The sequence below is a fragment of the Ipomoea nil genome, unplaced genomic scaffold (assembly GCF_001879475.1).
Source record: "Ipomoea nil cultivar Tokyo-kokei standard unplaced genomic scaffold, Asagao_1.1 scaffold0465, whole genome shotgun sequence".
Taxonomy (NCBI): domain Eukaryota; kingdom Viridiplantae; phylum Streptophyta; class Magnoliopsida; order Solanales; family Convolvulaceae; genus Ipomoea; species Ipomoea nil.
Window position 1 is genome coordinate 2,579,289 of NW_017616893.1, and position 20,129 is coordinate 2,599,417.

Here is a 20,129-nt window from a genome sequence, read left to right on the forward strand (position 1 = left end):
ATACAGAATGTGATAATACAAAACACAAGTAATGTATTTGTTCATATACAATAGGTTACCAGTTAAGTCAAACTAATCCTGACCACATATATTCCAAATTACACTAACACACCCCCTTAAGCACAAGGTTGAAGGGAAACAACATTGAGATTTTCCCCCAAAAGCCCAAAACGTGGAGCCAGTAACGGCTTCGTGAAAATATCAACGCTTCTTTTCCTGAATAGGTTGTTGTGGTTTAGTGGTTATCACGTTAGTTTTACACACTAAAAGTCCCCAGTTCAATCTTGGGCACTGATGCATTTATCTTTTGCAGAGTTCCTTCCCAGTTATTATCTTGGGCATCAACATTTATCTTCTATAGAGCTCCTTCCGTATCAACACATTTTAACGATGGAAGTTCATCTGATTTTGGGGGATAACTCAACAAACTTTTTGTATAATTTCGTCTGTTGGCCTTCTTGAATCTTGATACGTGCAATTACCTGTCTATAGCATTTCTTGATTAACTCTCAATTAACCGTTTTAATTAGAACCGATCATCTCTTCTTGGTTAGGGTTGACCTTTGGCTTTCTTTTTTCAATTTAAGATCTTATTCGTTTTAACTAGTTGGTGTGGTGTAGTGGTTAACACGTCAGTCTTACACACTGAAGGTCCCCAGTTCAATCCTAGGCATCAACATTTGCATTTATTTATGTAATTTACTTAACATGAGGGTACACAACCTAGAGTACATTTATGTTATGTGTGTCTTATAGTCTCACGAGAAGATGTCGTCTCACTCTAACATTAGCTTCGTTTGTTTATGTTTTTTTTTTTTGGGGGGGGGGGTGGGGGGGAAGGGGGAGAATTTGGTTTTATTTTTTAAGGTGCACTGCGCCAAGGCACTAAAAGTGCGAAAGTGACAACAAAAGGAAGCATGGAACATGCCAATTAATAGTGTTTTGTGTTGCAAAAGCTATGCTTCGGTATTATTTAGTGATGGTGTTTCCCTCTAAAACGGTTATTACACTTGTTGATCCAACATTTTTGCCTTTGGTCATAGTTATACATTCTTGAAATATTTACTTTTACGAAAAAATTTGATAATCTTGCATTGATATACGTCATGATACCAAATGATACTTTATTATTTGATAAATACTGAAACACTAATTTAAAAATACACATTGAGCACTGCACTATTCGCGCAATACACATGTCGTAACTAGTATATATATAAGGGTTCAAGTGAAAAAGAAGCCACAGGTAAAACGTGCGATTGCATCTCAACCATTTATCAACTCATCTTTTTTTTTAAAAATTCATCACATGCGATCCACAATAATGTGCACTGGAAGGCACAACAATGTGCTCTGAAATGGATAACACACTACAAAAAATGGGATATTTAACGACACACACAGCGACAATTATATATAACCGCCGCGTAAATATATATTTAGTGGTGGTTGCAACGATGAGAGGAAGAGTTTGTTATTGATTGAATATCTAAATACAGAATGTGATAATACAAAATACAAGTAATGTAGTTGTTCATATACAATAGGTTACCAGTTAAGTCAAACTAATCCTGACCACATATATTCCTAATTACACTAACACACCCCCTTAAGCACAAGGTTGAAGGGAAACAACATTGAGATTGTCCCGCAAAAGCCCAAAACGTGGAGCCATTAACGACTTCGTGAAAATATCAGCGCTTCTTTTCCTGAATAGGTTGTTTTGGTCTAGTGGTTATCACGTTAGTCTTACTCACTAAAAGTCCCCAGTTCAATCTTGGGCACTGATGCATTTATCTTTTGCAGAGTTCTTTCCCAGTTATTATCTTGGGCATCAACATTTATCTTCTGTAGAGCTCATTCCATATCAACACATTTTAACGATGGAAGTTCATCTGATTTTAGGGGATAACTCAACAAACTTTTGGAATAATTTCGTTGGCCTTCTTGAATCTTGATACGTGCAATTACCTATCTATAGAATTGCGTGATTAACTCTCTATTAACCGTTTTGATTAGAACCGATCACCTCTTCTTGGTTAGGGTTGGCCTTTGGCATTCTTTTTTCAATTTCAGATATTATTCTTTTCAATTAGTTGGTGTGGTGTCGTGGTTATCATGTCAGTCTTACACACTTAAGATCCCTAGTTCAATCCTGGGCATCAACATTTGCATTTATTTGTGTAATTTATTTAACATGAGGGTACACAACCTAGAGTACATTTATGTTCTGTGTGTGTCTTATAGTCTCACGAGAAGATGTTGTCTCACTCTAAGCTTAGCCTCGTTTGTTTATGTTTTTTTTTTTTTGGGGGGGGGGGGGGGGGTGGAGGGGGAGAATTTGTCTTATTTTTTAAGGTGCATTGCGCCAAGGCACTAAAAGAGCGAAAGTGACAACGAAATGAAGCATGGAACACGCCAATTAATAGTGTTTTGTGTTGCAAAAGCTATGCTTCGGTGTTATTCAGTGAAGGTGTTTCCCTCTAAAACGGTTATTACACTAGTTGATCCAACATTTTTGCCATAGGTCATAGTTATACATTCTTGAAATATTTACTTTTACGAAAAAATTTGAGTATCTTGCATTGATATACGTCATGATACCAAATGATACTTTATTATTTGATAAATACTGAAACACAAATTTAAAAACACACATTGAGCATTGCACTATTTGCGCAATACACATGTCGTAACTAGTATATATATAAGGGTTCAAGTGAAAAAGAAGCCACAGGTAAAACGTGCGATTGCATCTCAACCATTTATCAACTCATCTTTTTTTAAAAAAAAATCGTCACATGCGATCCACAATAATGTGCACTGGAAAGCACAACAATGTGCTCTGGAATGGATAACACACTACAAAAAATGGGATATTTAACGACACACACATAGCGACAATTATATATAACCGCCGCGTAAATATATATTTAGTGGTGGTTGTAACGATGATAGGAAGAGTTTGTTATTGATTGAATATCTAAATACAGAATGTGATAATACAAAATACAAGTAATGTAGTTGTTCATATACAATAGGTTACCAGTTAAGTCAAACTAATCCTGACCACATATATTCCTAATTACACTAACACACCCCCTTAAGCACAAGTATGAAGGGAAACAACATTGAGATTGTCCCGCAAAAGCCCAAAACGTGGAGCCAGTAACGACTTCGTGAAAATATCAGCGCTTCTTTTCCTGAATAGATTGTTTTGGTCTAGTGGTTATCACGTTAGTCTTACACACTAAAAGTCCCCAGTTCAATCTTGGGCACTGATGCATTTATCTTTTGCAGAGTTCCTTCCCAGTTATTATCTTGGGCATCAACATTTATCTTCTGTAGAGCTCCTTCCGAATCAACACATTTTAACGATGGAAGTTCATCTGATTTTGGGGGATAACTCAACAAACTTTTGGCATAATTTCGTCTGTTGGCCTTCTTGAATCTTGATACGCGCAATTACCTATCTATAGAATTTCGTGATTAACTCTCTATGAACCGTTTTGATTAGAACCGATCACCTCTTCTTGGTTAGGGTTGGCCTTTGGCATTCTTTTTTCAATTTCAGATATTATTCTTTTCAACTAGTTGGTGTGGTGTAGTGGTTATCACGTCAGTCTTACACACTGAAGGTCCCCAGTTCAATCTTGGGCACCAACATTTACATTTATTTGTGTAATTTATTTAACATGAGGGTACACAACCTAGAGTACATTTATGTTCTGTGTGTGTCTTATAGTCTCACGAGAAGATGTTGTCTCACTCAAACATTAGCCTCGTTTGTTTATGTTTTTTTTTTTGGGGGGAGGGGGATAATTTGTCTTATTTTTTAAGGTGCATTGCGCCAAGGCACTAAAAGAGCGAAAGTGACAACAAAAGGAAGCATGGAACACGCCAATTAATAGTGTTTTGTGTTGCAAAAGCTATGCTTCGGTGTTATTCAGTGAAGGTGTTTCCCTCTAAAACGGTTATTACACTAGTTGATCCAACATTTTTGCCATAGGTCATAGTTATACATTCTTGAAATATTTACTTTTACGAAAAAATTTGAGAATCTTGCATTGATATACGTCATGATACCAAATGATACTTTATTATTTGATAAATACTGAAACACTAATTTAAAAACACACATTGAGCATTGCACTATTCGCGCAATACACATGTCGTAACTAGTATATATATAAGGGTTCAAGTGAAAAAGAAGCCACAGGTAAAACGTGCGATTGCATCTCAACCATTTATCAACTCATCTTTTTTTAAAAAAAATCGTCACATGCGATCCACAATAATGTGCACTGGAAGGCACAACAATGTGCTCTGGAATGGATAACACACTACAAAAAATGGGATATTTAACGACACACACATAGCGACAATTATATATAACCGCCGCGTAAATATATATTTAGTGGTGGTTGCAACGATGAGAGGAAGAGTTTGTTATTGATTGAATATCTAAATACAGAATGTGATAATACAAAATACAAGTAATGTAGTTGTTCATATACAATAGGTTACCAGTTAAGTCAAACTAATCCTGACCACATATATTCCTAATTACACTAACACACCCCCTTAAGCACAAGGTTGAAGGGAGACAACATTGAGCTTGTCCCGCAAAAGCCCAAAACGTGGAGCCAGTAACGGCTTATGAAAATATCAGCGTTTCTTTTCCTGAATAGGTTGTTGTGGTCTAGTGGTTATCACGTTAGTCTTACACACTAAAAGTCCCCAGTTTAATCTTGGGCACTGATGCATTTATCTTTTGTAGAGTTCCTTCCCAGTTATTATCTTGGGCATCAACATTTATCTTCTGTAGAGCTCCTTCCGTATCCACACATTTTAATGATGGAAGTTCATCTGATTTTGGGGGATAACGCAACAAACTTTTTGCATAATTTCGTCTGTTGGCCTTCTTGAATCTTGATACGTGCAATTACCTATCTATAGAATTTCGTGATTAACTCTCTATTAACCGTTTTGATTAGAACCGATCACCTCTTCTTGGTTAGGGTTGGCCTTTGGCATTCATTTTTCAATTTCAGATATTTTTCTTTTCAACTAGTTGGTGTGGTGTAGTGGTTAGCACATCAGTCTTACACACTGAAAGTCCTCAGTTCAATCCTGGGCATCAACATTTGTATTTATTTGTGTAATTTATTTAACATGAGGGTACACAACCTAGAGTACATTTATGTTCTGTGTGTGTCTTATAGTCTCACGAGAAGATGTTGGGCACTGATGCATTTATCTTTTGCAGAGTTCCTTCCCAGTTATTATCTTGGGCATCAACATTTATCTTCTGTAGAGCTCCTTCCGTATCCACACATTTTAATGACGGAAGTTCATCTGATTTTGGGGGATAACGCAACAAACTTTTTGCATAATTTCGTCTGTTGGCCTTCTTGAATCTTGATACGTGCAATTACCTATCTATAGAATTTCGTGATTAACTCTCTATTAACCGTTTTGATTAGAACCGATCACCTCTTCTTGGTTAGGGTTGGCCTTTGGCATTCATTTTTCAATTTCAGATATTATTTTTTTCAATTAGTTGGTGTGGTGTAGTGGTTATCACGTTAGTCTTACACACTGAAGGTCCCCAATTCAATCCTGGGCATCAACATTTGCATTTATTTGTGTAATTTATTTAACATGAGGGTACAGAACCTAGAGTACATTTATGTTCTGTGTGTCTTATAGTCTCACTAGTCTTATAGCCTCGTTTGTTTATATTTTTTTTTTTTTTGGGGGGGGGGGGGAGAATTTGTCTTACTTTTTTAAGGTGCATTGCGCCAAGGCACTAAAAGAGCGAAAGTGACAACAAAAGGAAGCATGGAACACGCCAATTAATAATGTTTTGTGTTGCAAAAGCTATGCTTCGGTGTTATTCAGTGAAGGTGTTTCCCTCTAAAACAGTTATTACACTAGTTGATCCAACATTTTTGCCATAGGTCATAGTTATACATTCTTGAAATATTTACTTTTACGAAAAAATTTGAGAATCTTGCATTGATATACGTCATGATACCAAATGATACTTTATTATTTGATAAATACTGAAACACTAATTTAAAAACACACATTGAGCATTGCACTATTCGCGCAATACACATGTCGTAACTAGTATATATATAAGGGTTCAAGTGAAAAAGAAGCCACAGGTAAAACGTGCGATTGCATCTCAACCATTTATCAACTCATCTTTTTTTAAAAAAAATCGTCACATGCGATCCACAATAATGTGCACTGGAAGGCACAACAATGTGCTCTGGAATGGATAACACACTACAAAAAATGGGATATTTAACGACACACACATAGCGACAATTATATATAACCGCCGCGTAAATATATATTTAGTGGTGGTTGCAACGATGAGAGGAAGAGTTTGTTATTGATTGAATATCTAAATACAGAATGTGATAATACAAAATACAAGTAATGTAGTTGTTCATATACAATAGGTTACCAGTTAAGTCAAACTAATCCTGACCACATATATTCCTAATTACACTAACACACCCCCTTAAGCACAAGGTTGAAGGGAGACAACATTGAGCTTGTCCCGCAAAAGCCCAAAACGTGGAGCCAGTAACGGCTTATGAAAATATCAGCGTTTCTTTTCCTGAATAGGTTGTTGTGGTCTAGTGGTTATCACGTTAGTCTTACACACTAAAAGTCCCCAGTTTAATCTTGGGCACTGATGCATTTATCTTTTGTAGAGTTCCTTCCCAGTTATTATCTTGGGCATCAACATTTATCTTCTGTAGAGCTCCTTCCGAATCCACACATTTTAATGATGGAAGTTCATCTGATTTTGGGGGATAACGCAACAAACTTTTTGCATAATTTCGTCTGTTGGCCTTCTTGAATCTTGATACGTGCAATTACCTATCTATAGAATTTCGTGATTAACTCTCTATTAACCGTTTTGATTAGAACCGATCACCTCTTCTTGGTTAGGGTTGGCGTTTGGCATTCATTTTTCAATTTCAGATATTTTTCTTTTCAACTAGTTGGTGTGGTGTAGTGGTTATCACATCAGTCTTACACATTGAAAGTCCCCAGTTCAATCCTGGGCATCAACATTTGCATTTATTTGTGTAATTTATTTAACATGAGGGTACACAACCTAGAGTACATTTATGTTCTGTGTGTGTCTTATAGTCTCACGAGAAGATGTTGGGCACTGATGCATTTATCTTTTGCAGAGTTCCTTCCCAGTTATTATCTTGGGCATCAACATTTATCTTCTGTAGAGCTCCTTCCGTATCCACACATTTTAATGACGGAAGTTCATCTGATTTTGGGGGATAACGCAACAAACTTTTTGCATAATTTCGTCTGTTGGCCTTCTTGAATCTTGATACGTGCAATTACCTATCTATAGAATTTCGTGATTAACTCTCTATTAACCGTTTTGATTAGAACCGATCACCTCTTCTTGGTTAGGGTTGGCCTTTGGCATTCATTTTTCAATTTCAGATATTATTTTTTTCAATTAGTTGGTGTGGTGTAGTGGTTATCACGTTAGTCTTAAACACTGAAGGTCCCCAATTCAATCCTGGGCATCAACATTTGCATTTATTTGTGTAATTTATTTAACATGAGGGTACAGAACCTAGAGTACATTTATGTTCTGTGTGTCTTATAGTCTCACTAGAAGATGTTGTCTCACTCTAACATTAGCCTCGTTTGTTTATGATTTTTTTTTTTTTTGGGGGGGGGGGGGGGGGGGAGAATTTGTCTTACTTTTTTAAGGTGCATTGCGCCAAGGCACTAAAAGAGCGAAAGTGACAACAAAAGGAAGCATGGAACACGCCAATTAATAATGTTTTGTGTTGCAAAAGCTATGCTTCGGTGTTATTCAGTGAAGGTGTTTCCCTCTAAAACAGTTATTACACTAGTTGATCCAACATTTTTGCCATCGGTCATAGTTATACATTCTTGAAATATTTACTTTTACGAAAAAATTTGAGAATCTTGCATTGATATACGTCATGATACCAAATGATACTTTATTATTTGATAAATACTGAAACACTAATTTAAAAACACACATTGAGCATTGCACTATTCGCGCAATACACATGTCGTAACTAGTATATATATAAGGGTTCAAGTGAAAAAGAAGCCACAGGTAAAACGTGCGATTGCATCTCAACCATTTATCAACTCATCTTTTTTTAAAAAAAATCGTCACATGCGATCCACAATAATGTGCACTGGAAGGCACAACAATGTGCTCTGGAATGGATAACACACTACAAAAAATGGGATATTTAACGACACAAACATAGCGACAATTATATATAACCGCCGCGTAAATATATATTTAGTGGTGGTTGCAACGATGAGAGGTAGAGTTTGTTATTGATTGAATATCTTAATACAGAATGTGATAATACAAAATACAAGTAATGTACTTGTTCATGTACAATTGGTTACCAGTTAAGTCAAACTAATCCTGACCACATATATTCCTAACTACACTAACACACTCCCTTAAGCACAAGTTTGAAGGGAGACAACATTGAGCTTGTCCCGCAAAAGCCCAATTAACCGTTTTGATTAGAACCGATCACCTCTTCTTGGTTAGGGTTGACCTTTGGCTTTCTTTTTTCCATTTCAGATCTTGTTCTTTTTAACTCGTTGGTGTGGTATAGTGGTTATCATGCCAATTTTACACACTGAAGGTCCCCAATTCAATCCTGGGCATCAACATTTCCATTTATTTGTGTAATTTACTTAACATGAGGGTACACAACCTTGAGTACATTTATGTTCTGTCTTATAGTCTCACTAGAACATGTTGTCTCACTCTAACATTAGCCCCGTTTGTTTGTGTTTTTTTTTGGGGGAGAATTTGGTCTTCTTTTTTAAGGTGCACTGCGCCAAGGCACTAAAAGTGCGAAGGTGACAACAAAATGAAGCATGGAACATGCCAATTAATAGTGTTTTGTGATGCAAAAGCTATGCTTCGGTATTATCCAGTGAAGGTGTTTCCCTCTAAAACGGTTATTACACTAGTTGATCCACCATTTTAGCCATAGGTCATAGTTATACATTCTTGAAATATTTACTTTTACGAAAAAATTTGATAATCTTGCATTGATATACGTCATGATACCAAATGATACTTTATTTGATAAATACTGAAACACTAATTTAAAATGTGTGATTACATCTCAACCATTCATCAACTTATTTTTTAAAAAAAAAATTCGTCACATGCGATCCACAATAGTGTGCACTGGAAGGCACAACAATGTGCTCTGGAATGGATAACACACTACAAAAAACGGGATATTTAACGACACACTCATAGCGACAATTATATATAGCTGCCGCGTAAATATATATTTAGTGGTGGTTGCAACGATGAGAGGAAGAGTTTGTTATTGATTGAATATCAAAATACAGAATGTGATAATACAAAATACAAGTAATGTAGTTGTTCATATACAATAGGTTACCAGTTAAGTCAAACTAATCCTGACCACGTATATTCCTAATTACACTAATACACCCCCTTAAGCACAAGGTTGAAGGGAGACAACATTGAGCTTGTCCCGCAAAAGCCCAAAACGTGGAGCCAGTAACCGCTTCTTGAGAATATCAGCGTTTCTTTTCTTGAATAGGTTGTTGTGGTCTAGTGGTTATCACGTTAGTCTTACACACTAAAAGTCCCCAGTTCAATCTTGGGCACTGATGCATTTATCTTTTGCAGAGTTCCTTCCCAGTTTTTATCTTGGGCATCAACATTTATCTTCTGTAGAGCTCTTTCCGTATCCACACATTTTAATTATGGAAGTTCATCTGATTTTGGGGGATAGCTCAACAAACTTTTTGCATAATTTCGTCTGTTGGCCTTCTTGAATCTTGATACGTGCAATTACCTGTCTATTGCATTTCTTGATTAACTCTCTATTAACCGTTTTGATTAGAACCGATCACCTCTTCTTGGTTAGGGTTAACCTTTGGCTTTCTTTTTTCCATTTCAGATCTTGTTCTTTTCAACTAGTTGGTGTGGTGTAGTGGTTATCACGTCAATCTTACACATTAAAGGTCTCCAGTTCAATCTTTGGAATCAACATTTGCATTTATTTGTGTAATTTACTTAACATGAGGGTACACAACCTAGAGTACATTTATGTTCTGTCTTATAGTCTCACTAGAACATGTTGTCTCACTCTAACATTAGCCTCGTTTGTTTGTGTTTTTTTTTGGGGGAGAATTTGGTCTTCTTTTTTAAGGTGCACTGCGCCAAGGCACTAAAAGTGCGAAAGTGACAACAAAATGAAGCATGGAACACGCCAATTAATAGTGTTTTGTGTTGCAAAAGCTATGCTTCGGTATTATCCAGTGAAGGTGTTTCCCTCTAAAACGGTTATTACACTAGTTGATCCACCATTTTAGCCATAGGTCATAGTTATACATTCTTGAAATATTTACTTTTACGAAAAAATTTGATAATCTTGCATTGATATACGTCATGATACCAAATGATACTTTATTGATAAATACTGAAACACTAATTTAAAAATACAAATTGAGCATTGCACTATTCGCGCAATACACATGTCGTAACAAGTATATATTTAAGGGTTCTAGTGAAAAAGAAGCCACTGGTAAAACATGCGATTGCATCTCAACCATTCATCAACTCATCCTTTTTTAAAAAAAATCGTCACATGCGATCCAAAACAATGTGCACTGGAAGGCACAACAATGTGCTCTGGAATGGATAACACAATACAAAAAACGGGATATTTAACGACACACACATAGCGACAATTATTTAAAACCGCAGCGTAAATATATATTTAGTGGTGGTTGCAACGATGAGAGGAAGAGTTTGTTATTGATTGAATATCTTAATACAGAATGTGATAATACAAAATACAAGTAATGTACTTGTTCATATACAATTGGTTACCAGTTAAGTCAAACTAATCCTGACCACATATATTCCTAACTACACTAACACACTCCCTTAAGCACAAGTTTGAAGGGAGACAACATTGAGCTTGTCCCGCAAAAGCCCAAAACGTGGAGCCAGTAACGGCTTCGTGAAAATATCAGCGCTTCTTTTACTGAATAGGTTGTTGTGGTCTAGTGGTTATCACGTTAGTCTTCCACATTAAAAGACCCAGTTCAATCTTGGGCACTGATGCATTTATCTTTTGCAGAGTTCCTTCCCAGTTTTCATCTTGGGCATCAACATTTATCTTCTTTAAAGCTCCTTCCGTATCAACACATTTTAACGATGGAGGTTCATCTGATTTTGGGGGATAACTCAACCAACTTTTTGCATAATTTCTTCTGTTGGCCTTCTTGAATCTTGACTCGTGCAATTACCCGTCTACTGCCTTTCTTGATTAACAACCTATTAACCGTTTTAATTAGAACCGATCTCCTCGTCTTGGTTAGGGTTGACCTTTAGCTTTCTTTTTTAAATTTCAGATATAGTTCTTTTCAACTAGTTGGTGTGGTGTAGGGGTTATCACGTTAGTCTTACACGTTGAAGGTCCCCAGTTCAATCCTGGGCATTAACATTTGCATATATTTGTATAATTTACCCAACAAGAGTGTACACAATCTAGTGTACATTTATGTAGTGTCATATAGTCTCACGAGAAGATGTTGTCTCATTCTAACATGAGCCTCGCCAATTAATAGTGTTTTGTGTTGCAAAAGCTATGCTTCAGTATTATCTAGTGAAGGTGCTTCCCTCTAAAACGGCTATTCCACTAGTTTATCCAACATTTTTGCCATAGGTCATAGTTATACATTCTTGAAATATTTACTTTTACGATACCAAATGATACTTTATTTGATAAATTCTGAAACACTAATATTAAAATACGCATTGAGCATTGCACTATTCGCGCAATACACATGTCGTAACTAGTATATATATAAGGGTTCAAGTGAAAAAGAAGCCACTGGTAAAACGTGCGATTGCATCTCAACCATTCATCAACTCATCTTTTTAAAAAAAATTCGTCACATGCGATCCACAACAATGTGCATTAGAAGGCACAACAATGTTCTCAGGAATGGATAACACAATAAAAAAAAAATGGGATATTTAACGACACAAACATAGCGACAATTATATATAACCGCCGCGTAAATATATATTTAGTGGTGGTTGCAACGATGAGAGGAAGAGTTTGTTATTGATTGAATATCTGAATGCAGAATGTGATAATACAAAATACAAGTAATGTAGTTGCTCTTATACAATAGGTTACCAGTTAAGTCAAACTAATCCTGACCACATATATTCCTAATTACACTAACACACCCCCTTAAGCACAAGGTTGAAGGGAGTAAACATTGAGCTTGTCCCGAAAAAGCCCAAAACGTGGAGCCAGTAACGGCTTCTTGAAAATATCAGCGTTTCTTATCCTGAACAGGTTGTTGTGGTCTAGTGGTTATCACGTTTGTCTTACACACTAAAAGTCCCCAGTTCAATCTAGGGCACTGATGCATTTATCTTTTGCAGAGTTCCTTCCCAGTTTTTATCTTGGGCATCAACATTTATCTTCTGTAGAGCTCCTTCCGTATCCACACATTTTAATGATGGAAGTTCATCTGATTTTGGGGGATAAATCATAAAACTTTTTGCATAATTTCGTCTGTTGGCCTTCTTGAATCTTGATATGTGCAATAACCTGTCTTTTGCATTTCTTGATTAACTCTCTATTAACCGTTTTGATTAGAACCGATCACCTCTTCTTGGTTAGGGTTGACGTTTGGCTTTCTTTTTTCCATTTCAGATCTTGTTCCTTTCAACTAGTTGGTGTGGTGTAGTGGTTATCACGTTAATCTTACACATTGAAGGTCCCCAGATCAATCTTTAGCATTAACATTTGCATTTATTTATGTAATTTACTTAATATAAGGGTACACAACCTAGAGTACATTTATGTTCTGTCTTATAGTCTCACTAGAACATGTTGTCTCACTCTAACATTAACCTCGTTAGTTTGTGTTTTTTTTTTGAGGGAGAATTTTGTCTTATTTTATAAGGTGCACTGCGCCAAGGCACAAAAAGTGCGAAAGTGACAACAAAAGGAAGCGTGGAACACGCCAATTAATAGTGTTTTATGTTGCAAAAGCTATGCTTCGGTATTATCCAGTGAAGGTGTTTCCCTCTAAAACGGTTATTACACTAGTTGATCCACCATTTTTGCCATAGGTCATAGTTATACATTCTTGAAATATTTACTTTTACGAAAAAATTTGATAATCTTGCATTGATATACGTCATGATACCAAATGATACATTATTTGATAAATACTGAAACACTAATTTAAAAATACAAATTGAGCATTGCACTATTCGCGCAATACACATGTCCTAACTAGTATATATATATAAGGGTTCAAGTGAAAAAGAAGCCACAGGTAAAACGCGCGATTGCATCTCAACCATTCATCAACTCATCCTTTTAAAAAAAAAAATCGTCACATTTGATCCACAAAAATGTGCACGGGAAGGCACAACAATGTGCTCTGGAATGGATAACAAACTACAAAAAACGGGATATTTAACGACACACACATAGCGACAATTATTTATAACCGCCGCGTAAATATATATTTAGTGGTGGTTGCAACGATGAGAGGAAGAGTTTGTTATTGATTGAATATCTAAATACAGAATGTGATAATACAACATACAAGTAATGTAGTTGTTCATATACAATAGGTTACCAGTTAAGTCAAACTAATCCTGACCACATATATTCCTAATTACACTAACACACCCCTTAAGCACAAGGTTGAAGGGGGACAACATTGAGATTGTCCCGCAAAAACCCAAAACGTGGAGCCAGTAACGGCTTCTTGAAAATATCAGCGTTTCTTATCCTGAACAGGTTGTTGTGGTCTAGTGGTTATCACGATAGTCTTACACACTAAAAGTCCCCAGTTCAATCTTGGGCACTGATGCATTTATCTTTTGCAGAGTTCCTTCCCAGTTTTTATCTTGGGCATCAACAATTATCTTCTGTAGAGCTCTTTCCGTATCCACAAATTTTAACGATGGAAGTTCATCTGATTTTGGGGGATAACTCAACAAAATTTTTACATAATTTCGTCTGTTGGCCTTCTTGAATATTGATACGTGCAATTACCTGTCTATTGCATTTCTTGATTAACTCTCTATTAACCGTTTTGATTAGAACCGATCACCTCTTCTTTGTTAGGGTTGACCTTTGGCTTTCTTTTTTCCATTTCAGATCTTGTTCCTTTCAACTAGTTGGTGTGGTGTAGTGGTTATCACGTTAATCTTACACATTGAAGGTCCCCAGATCAATCTTTAGCATTAACATTTGCATTTATTTATGTAATTTACTTAATATAAGGGTACACAACCTAGAGTACATTTATGTTCTGTCTTATAGTCTCACTAGAACATGTTGTCTCACTCTAACATTAACCTCGTTAGTTTGTGTTTTTTTTTTAGGGAGAATTTTGTCTTATTTTATAAGGTGCACTGCGCCAAGGCACAAAAAGTGTGAAAGTGACAACAAAAGGAAGCATGGAACACGCCAATTAATAGTGTTTTGTGTTGCAAAAGCTATGCTTTGGTATTATCCAGTGAAGGTGTTTCCCTCTAAAACGGTTATTACACTAGTTGATCCAACATTTTTGCCATAGGTCATAGTTATACATTCTTGAAATATTTACTTTTACGAAAAAATTTGATAATCTTGCATTGATATACGTCATGATACCAAATGATACTTTATTTGATAAATACTGAAACACTAATTTAAAAATACAAATTGAGCATTGCACTATTCGCGCAATACACATGTCGTAACTAGTATATATTTAAGGGTTCAATTGAAAAAGAAGCCACAGGTAAAACGTGCGATTGCATCTCAACCATTCATCAACTCATCCTTTTTTAAAAAAAATCGTCACATGCGATCCAAAACAATGTGCACTGGAAGGCACAACAATGTGCTCTGGAATGGATAACACACTACAAAAAACGGGATATTTAACGACACACCCATAGCGACAATTATATATAACCGCCGCGTAAATATATATTTAGTGGTGGTTGCAACGATGAGAGGTAGAGTTTGTTATTGATTGAATATCTGATACAATAGGTTACCAGTTAAGTCAAACTAATCCTGACCACATATATTCCTATCTACACTAACACACCCCCTTAAGCACAAGTTTGAAGGGAGACAACATTGAGCTTGTCCCGCAAAAGCCCAAAACGTGGAGCCAGTAACGGCTTCGTGAAAATATCAGCGCTTCTTTTCCTGAATAGGTTGTTGTGGTCTAGGGGTTATCACGTTAGTCTTCCACACTAAAAGTCCCCAGTTCAATCTTGGGGACTGATGCATTTATCTTTTGCAGAGTTCCTTCCCAGTTTTTATCTTGGGCATCAACATTTATCTTCTGTAGAGCTCCTTCCGTATCAACACATTTTAACGATGGAGGTTCATCTGATTTTGGGGGATAACTCAACCAACTTTTTGCATAATTTCTTCTGTTGGCCTTCTTGAATCTTGATTCGTGCAATTACCCGTACATTGCCTTTCTTGATTAACTCCCTATTAACCGTTTTGATTAGAACCGATCAACTCGTCTTGGTTAGGGTTGACATTTGGCTTTCTTTTTTCCATTTCAGATATAGATCTTTTCAACTAGTTGGTGTGGTGTAGTGGTTATCACGTTAGTCTTACACACTGAAGGTCCTCGGTTCAATCCTGGGCATTAACATTTGCATATATTTGTGTAATTTACCCAACAAGAGTTTACACAATCTAGTGTACATTTATGTAGTGTCTTATAGTCTCACGAGATGATGTTGTCACACTTTAACATGAGTCTCGCCAATTAATACTGTATTACCTAGTGAAGGTGCTTCCCTCTAAAACGGCTATTCCACTAGATGATCCAACATTTTTGCCATAGGTCATAGTTATACATTCTTGAAATATTTACTTTTACGAAAAAATTTGATAATCTTGCATTGATATACGTCATGATACCAAATGATACTTTATTTGATAAATTCTGAAACACTAATTTAAAAATACGCATTGAGCATTGCACTATTCGCGCAATACACATGTCGTAACTAGTATATATATAAGGGTTCAAGTGAAAAAGAAGCCAATGGTAAAACGTGCGATTGCATCTAAGCCATTCATCAACTCATCTTTTTAAAAACAATTCATCACATGCGATCCACAACAATGTGCATTAGAAGGCACAACAATGTTCTCTGGAATGGATAACACAATAAAAAAAAAATGGGATATTTAACGACACAAACATAGCGACAATTATATATAACCGCCCCGTAAATATATATTTAGTGGTGGTTGTAACGATGAGAGGAAGAGTTTGTTATTGATTGAATATCTGAATTCAGAATGTGATAATACAAAATACAAGTAATGTAGTTGTTCATATACAATAGGTTACCAGTTAAGTCAAACTAATACTGACCACATATATTCCTAATTACACTAACACACCCCCTTAAGCACAAGGTTGAAGGGAGACAACATTGAGCTTGTCCCGAAAAAGCCCAAAATGTGGAGCTAATAACTGCTTCTTGAAAATATCAGCATTTCTTATCCTGAACAGGTTGTTGTGGTCTAGTGGTTATCACGTTAGTCTTACACACTAAAAGTCCCCAGTTCAATCTAGGGCACTGATGCATTTATCTTTTGCAGAGTTCCTTCCCAGTTTTTATCCTGGGCATCAACATTTATCTTCTGTAGAGCTCCTTCCGTATCCACACATTTTAACGATGGAAGTTCATCTGATTTTGGGGGATAACTCAAAAAACTTTTTGCATAATTTCGTCTGTTGGCGTTCTTGAATCTTGATACGTGCAATTACCTGTCTATTGCATTTCTTGATTAACTCTCTATTAACCGTTTTGTTTAGAACTGATCACCTCTTCTTGGTTAGGGTTGACGTTTGGCTTTCTTTTTTCCATTTCAGATCTTATTCTTTTCAACTAGTTGGTGTGGTGTAGTGGTTATCACGTCAGTCTTACACACTGAAGATCTCCAATTCAATCTTGGGCAGTAAAATTTGCATATATTTTGTAATTTACCCAACAAGAGTGGACACAATCTAGTATACATTTATGTAGTGTTTTATAGTCTCACGAGAAGATGTTGTCTCACTCTAACATGAGCCTCGCCAATTAATAGTGTTTTGTGTTGCAAAAGCTATGCTTCAGTATTATCTAGTGAAGGTGCTTCCCTCTAAAACGGCTATTCCACTAGTTGATCCAATATTTTTGCCATAGGTCATAGTTATACATTCTTGAAATATTTACTTTTACGAAAAAATTTGATAATCTTGCATTGATATACGTCATGATACCAAATGATACTTTATTTGATAAATTCTGAAACACTAATTTAAAAATACACATTGAGCATTGCACTATTCGCGCAATACACATGTCGTAACTAGTATATATATAAGGGTTCAAGTGAAAAAGAAGCCACTGGTAAAACGTGCGATTGCATCTCAACCATTTATCAATTCATCTTTTTAAAAAAAATTCGTCACGTGCGATCCACAACAATGTGCATTAGAAGGCACAACAATGTGCTCTGGAATGGATAACACACTACAACAAAACGGGAGATTTAACGACACAAACATAGCGACAATTATATATAACCGCCGCGTAAATATATATTTAGTGGTGGTTGCAACGATGAGAGGAAGAGTTTGTTATTCATTGAATATCTTAATACAGAATGTGATAATACAAAATACAAGTAATGTAGTTATTCATATACAATAGGTTACCAGTGAAGTCAAACTAATCCTGACCACATATATTCCTAATTACACTAACACACTCCCTTAAGCACAAGGTTGAAGGGAGACAACATTGAGATTGTCCCGCAGAAGCCCAAAACGTGGAGCCAGAAACGGCTTCGTGAAAATATCAACGCTTCTTTTCCTAAATAGGTTGTTGTGGTCTAGTGGTTATCACGTTACTCTTACACACTAAAAGTCCCCAGTTCAATCTTGGGGACTGATGCATTTATATTTTGCAGAGTTCCTTCCCAGTTTTTATCTTGGGCATCAACATTTATCTTCTGTAGAGCTCCTTTCGTATCAACATATTTTAACGATGGAAGTTCATCTTATTTTGGGGGATAACTCAACAAACTTTTTGCATAATTTCGTCTATTGGCCTTCTTGAATCTTGATTCGTGCAATTACCCGTCTATTGCCTTTCTTGATTAACTCCCTATTAACCGTTTTGATTAGAATCGATCACCTCGTCTTGGTTAGGGTTGACCTTTTGCTTTCTTTTTTCCATTTCAGATCTTGTTTTTTTTAACTAGTTGGTGTGGTGTGATGGTTATCACGTTAGTTTTACACATTGAAAGTCCTCAGTTCAATCCTTTGCATCAACATTTGCATGAGTGTACACAATCTAATGTACATTTATGTTGTGTCTTATAGTCTCACTAGAATATGTTGTCTCACTCTAACATTAGCCTCGTTTGTTTTTTTTTTTTTTTTTTGGGGGGGGGGGGTGGTGGGGCGGAGGATAATTTGGTCCTATTTTTTAAGGTGCACTGCGCCAAGGCACTAAAAGTGCGAAAGTGACAACAAAAGGAAGCATGGAACACGCCAATTAATAGTGTTTGTGTTGCAAAAACTATGCTTCGGTATTATCCAGTGAAGGTGCTTCCCTCTAAAACGGCTATTACACTAGTTGATCCAACATTTTTGCCATAGGTCATAGTTATACATTCTTGAAATATTTACTTTTACGAAAAATTTGAAAATCTTGCATTGATATACGTCGTGATACCAAATGATACTTTATTTGATAAATTCCGAAACACTATTTGCGCAATACACATGTCGTAACTAGTATATATATATATAAGGGTTCAAGTGAAAAAGATGCCACAGGTAAAACGTGCGATTGCATCTCAGCCATTCATCAACTAATCTTTTTTAAAAAAATTCATCACATGCAATCCACAACAATGTGCACTAGAAGGCACAGTAATGTGCTCTGGATGGGATAACACATTACAAAAATCTGGATATTTAACGACACACACTTAGCGACAATTATATATAACCGTCACGTAAATGTATATTTAGTGGTGGTTGCAACGATGAGAGAAAGTGTTTGTTATTGATTGAGTATCAGAATACATAATGTGATAATACAAAATACAAGTAAAGTATTTGTTCATATACAATAGGTTACCAGTTAAGTCAAACTAATCCTGACCACATATATTCCTAATTACACTAACACACCCCCTCAAGCACAAGGTTGAAGGGAGACAACATTGAGCTTGTCCCGCAGAAGCCTAAAACGTGGATCCAGTAACGGCTTCGTGAAAATATCAGCTAGCTTATCCTTCGTAGACACAAAATTGACCTGAAATTTCCCGAAAGCAACATTGTCCCGGACAAAATGGTAGTCGATCTCGACATGCTTGGTTCTGGCATGGAATACGGGGTTAGCACAAAGATATGTGGCCTCAAGATTGTCGCACCGAAGAGTGGCGGGAGTACCAGAATGTAGACCAAGCTCGCATAACAACGACACAATCCATGTAACCTCGGTTGAAACATCAGCGAGCCCTTGTACTCAGCCTTTGTCGAAGATCGAGCCACAATGCGTTGCTTGCGTGAAACCCAAGAACCAAGTTGGAACCTAGAAACACCGCGTACACACTGGTTGATTTCTGGTCGATCGGACACATAGCCTAATCTGAATCTGAAAAAGCATGAATCTCACAAGAAGGTGATGCAGACAGCCATAGACCATAATCCAACATGCCCTTAAAAGTTAACATAGCGTAGGACACGTTTGAGAAGTCCCCAATGTTCTTCAGTTGGAGCATGCATAAACTAACACAGCCGGTCAACCGCATAGGAAAGATCAGGCCGAGTGATAGTCAAATACTGCAGCACACCAGCCAACGTCGGTACTCAGTGGGATTATAAAATGGATCAGTGGAAGGTGTCACAACATGTGTAACCGACGCGAGGATTGCAAGAGACTTGCAATCAGTCATTCCCGCTCGATTTAACAGATCACTCATATA

At 36.5% G+C, this 20,129-nt stretch overlaps 9 non-coding genes across 9 annotated transcripts; all 9 read left to right on the plus strand.

The window, feature by feature from the left end:
• Positions 1-606: 606 nt before the first annotated feature.
• TRNAV-UAC lies at positions 607-679 on the plus strand. Its single transcript has one exon. It is a non-coding gene; the product is annotated as a tRNA-Val (tRNA).
• Positions 680-2,095: 1,416 nt separating this feature from the next.
• TRNAV-UAC lies at positions 2,096-2,168 on the plus strand. Its single transcript has one exon. It is a non-coding gene; the product is annotated as a tRNA-Val (tRNA).
• Positions 2,169-3,593: 1,425 nt separating this feature from the next.
• TRNAV-UAC lies at positions 3,594-3,666 on the plus strand. The gene has a single exon. It is a non-coding gene; the product is annotated as a tRNA-Val (tRNA).
• A 1,407-nt stretch (positions 3,667-5,073) lies between these two features.
• Positions 5,074-5,146, plus strand: TRNAV-UAC. Its single transcript has one exon. It is a non-coding gene; the product is annotated as a tRNA-Val (tRNA).
• A 416-nt stretch (positions 5,147-5,562) lies between these two features.
• On the plus strand, positions 5,563-5,635 carry TRNAV-UAC. Its single transcript has one exon. It is a non-coding gene; the product is annotated as a tRNA-Val (tRNA).
• Positions 5,636-7,027: 1,392 nt separating this feature from the next.
• On the plus strand, positions 7,028-7,100 carry TRNAV-UAC. The gene has a single exon. It is a non-coding gene; the product is annotated as a tRNA-Val (tRNA).
• Positions 7,101-7,516: 416 nt separating this feature from the next.
• TRNAL-UAA lies at positions 7,517-7,589 on the plus strand. The gene has a single exon. It is a non-coding gene; the product is annotated as a tRNA-Leu (tRNA).
• Positions 7,590-11,497: 3,908 nt separating this feature from the next.
• Positions 11,498-11,570, plus strand: TRNAV-UAC. Its single transcript has one exon. It is a non-coding gene; the product is annotated as a tRNA-Val (tRNA).
• A 4,134-nt stretch (positions 11,571-15,704) lies between these two features.
• TRNAV-UAC lies at positions 15,705-15,777 on the plus strand. The gene has a single exon. It is a non-coding gene; the product is annotated as a tRNA-Val (tRNA).
• The last annotated feature ends 4,352 nt before the right edge of the window (positions 15,778-20,129 follow it).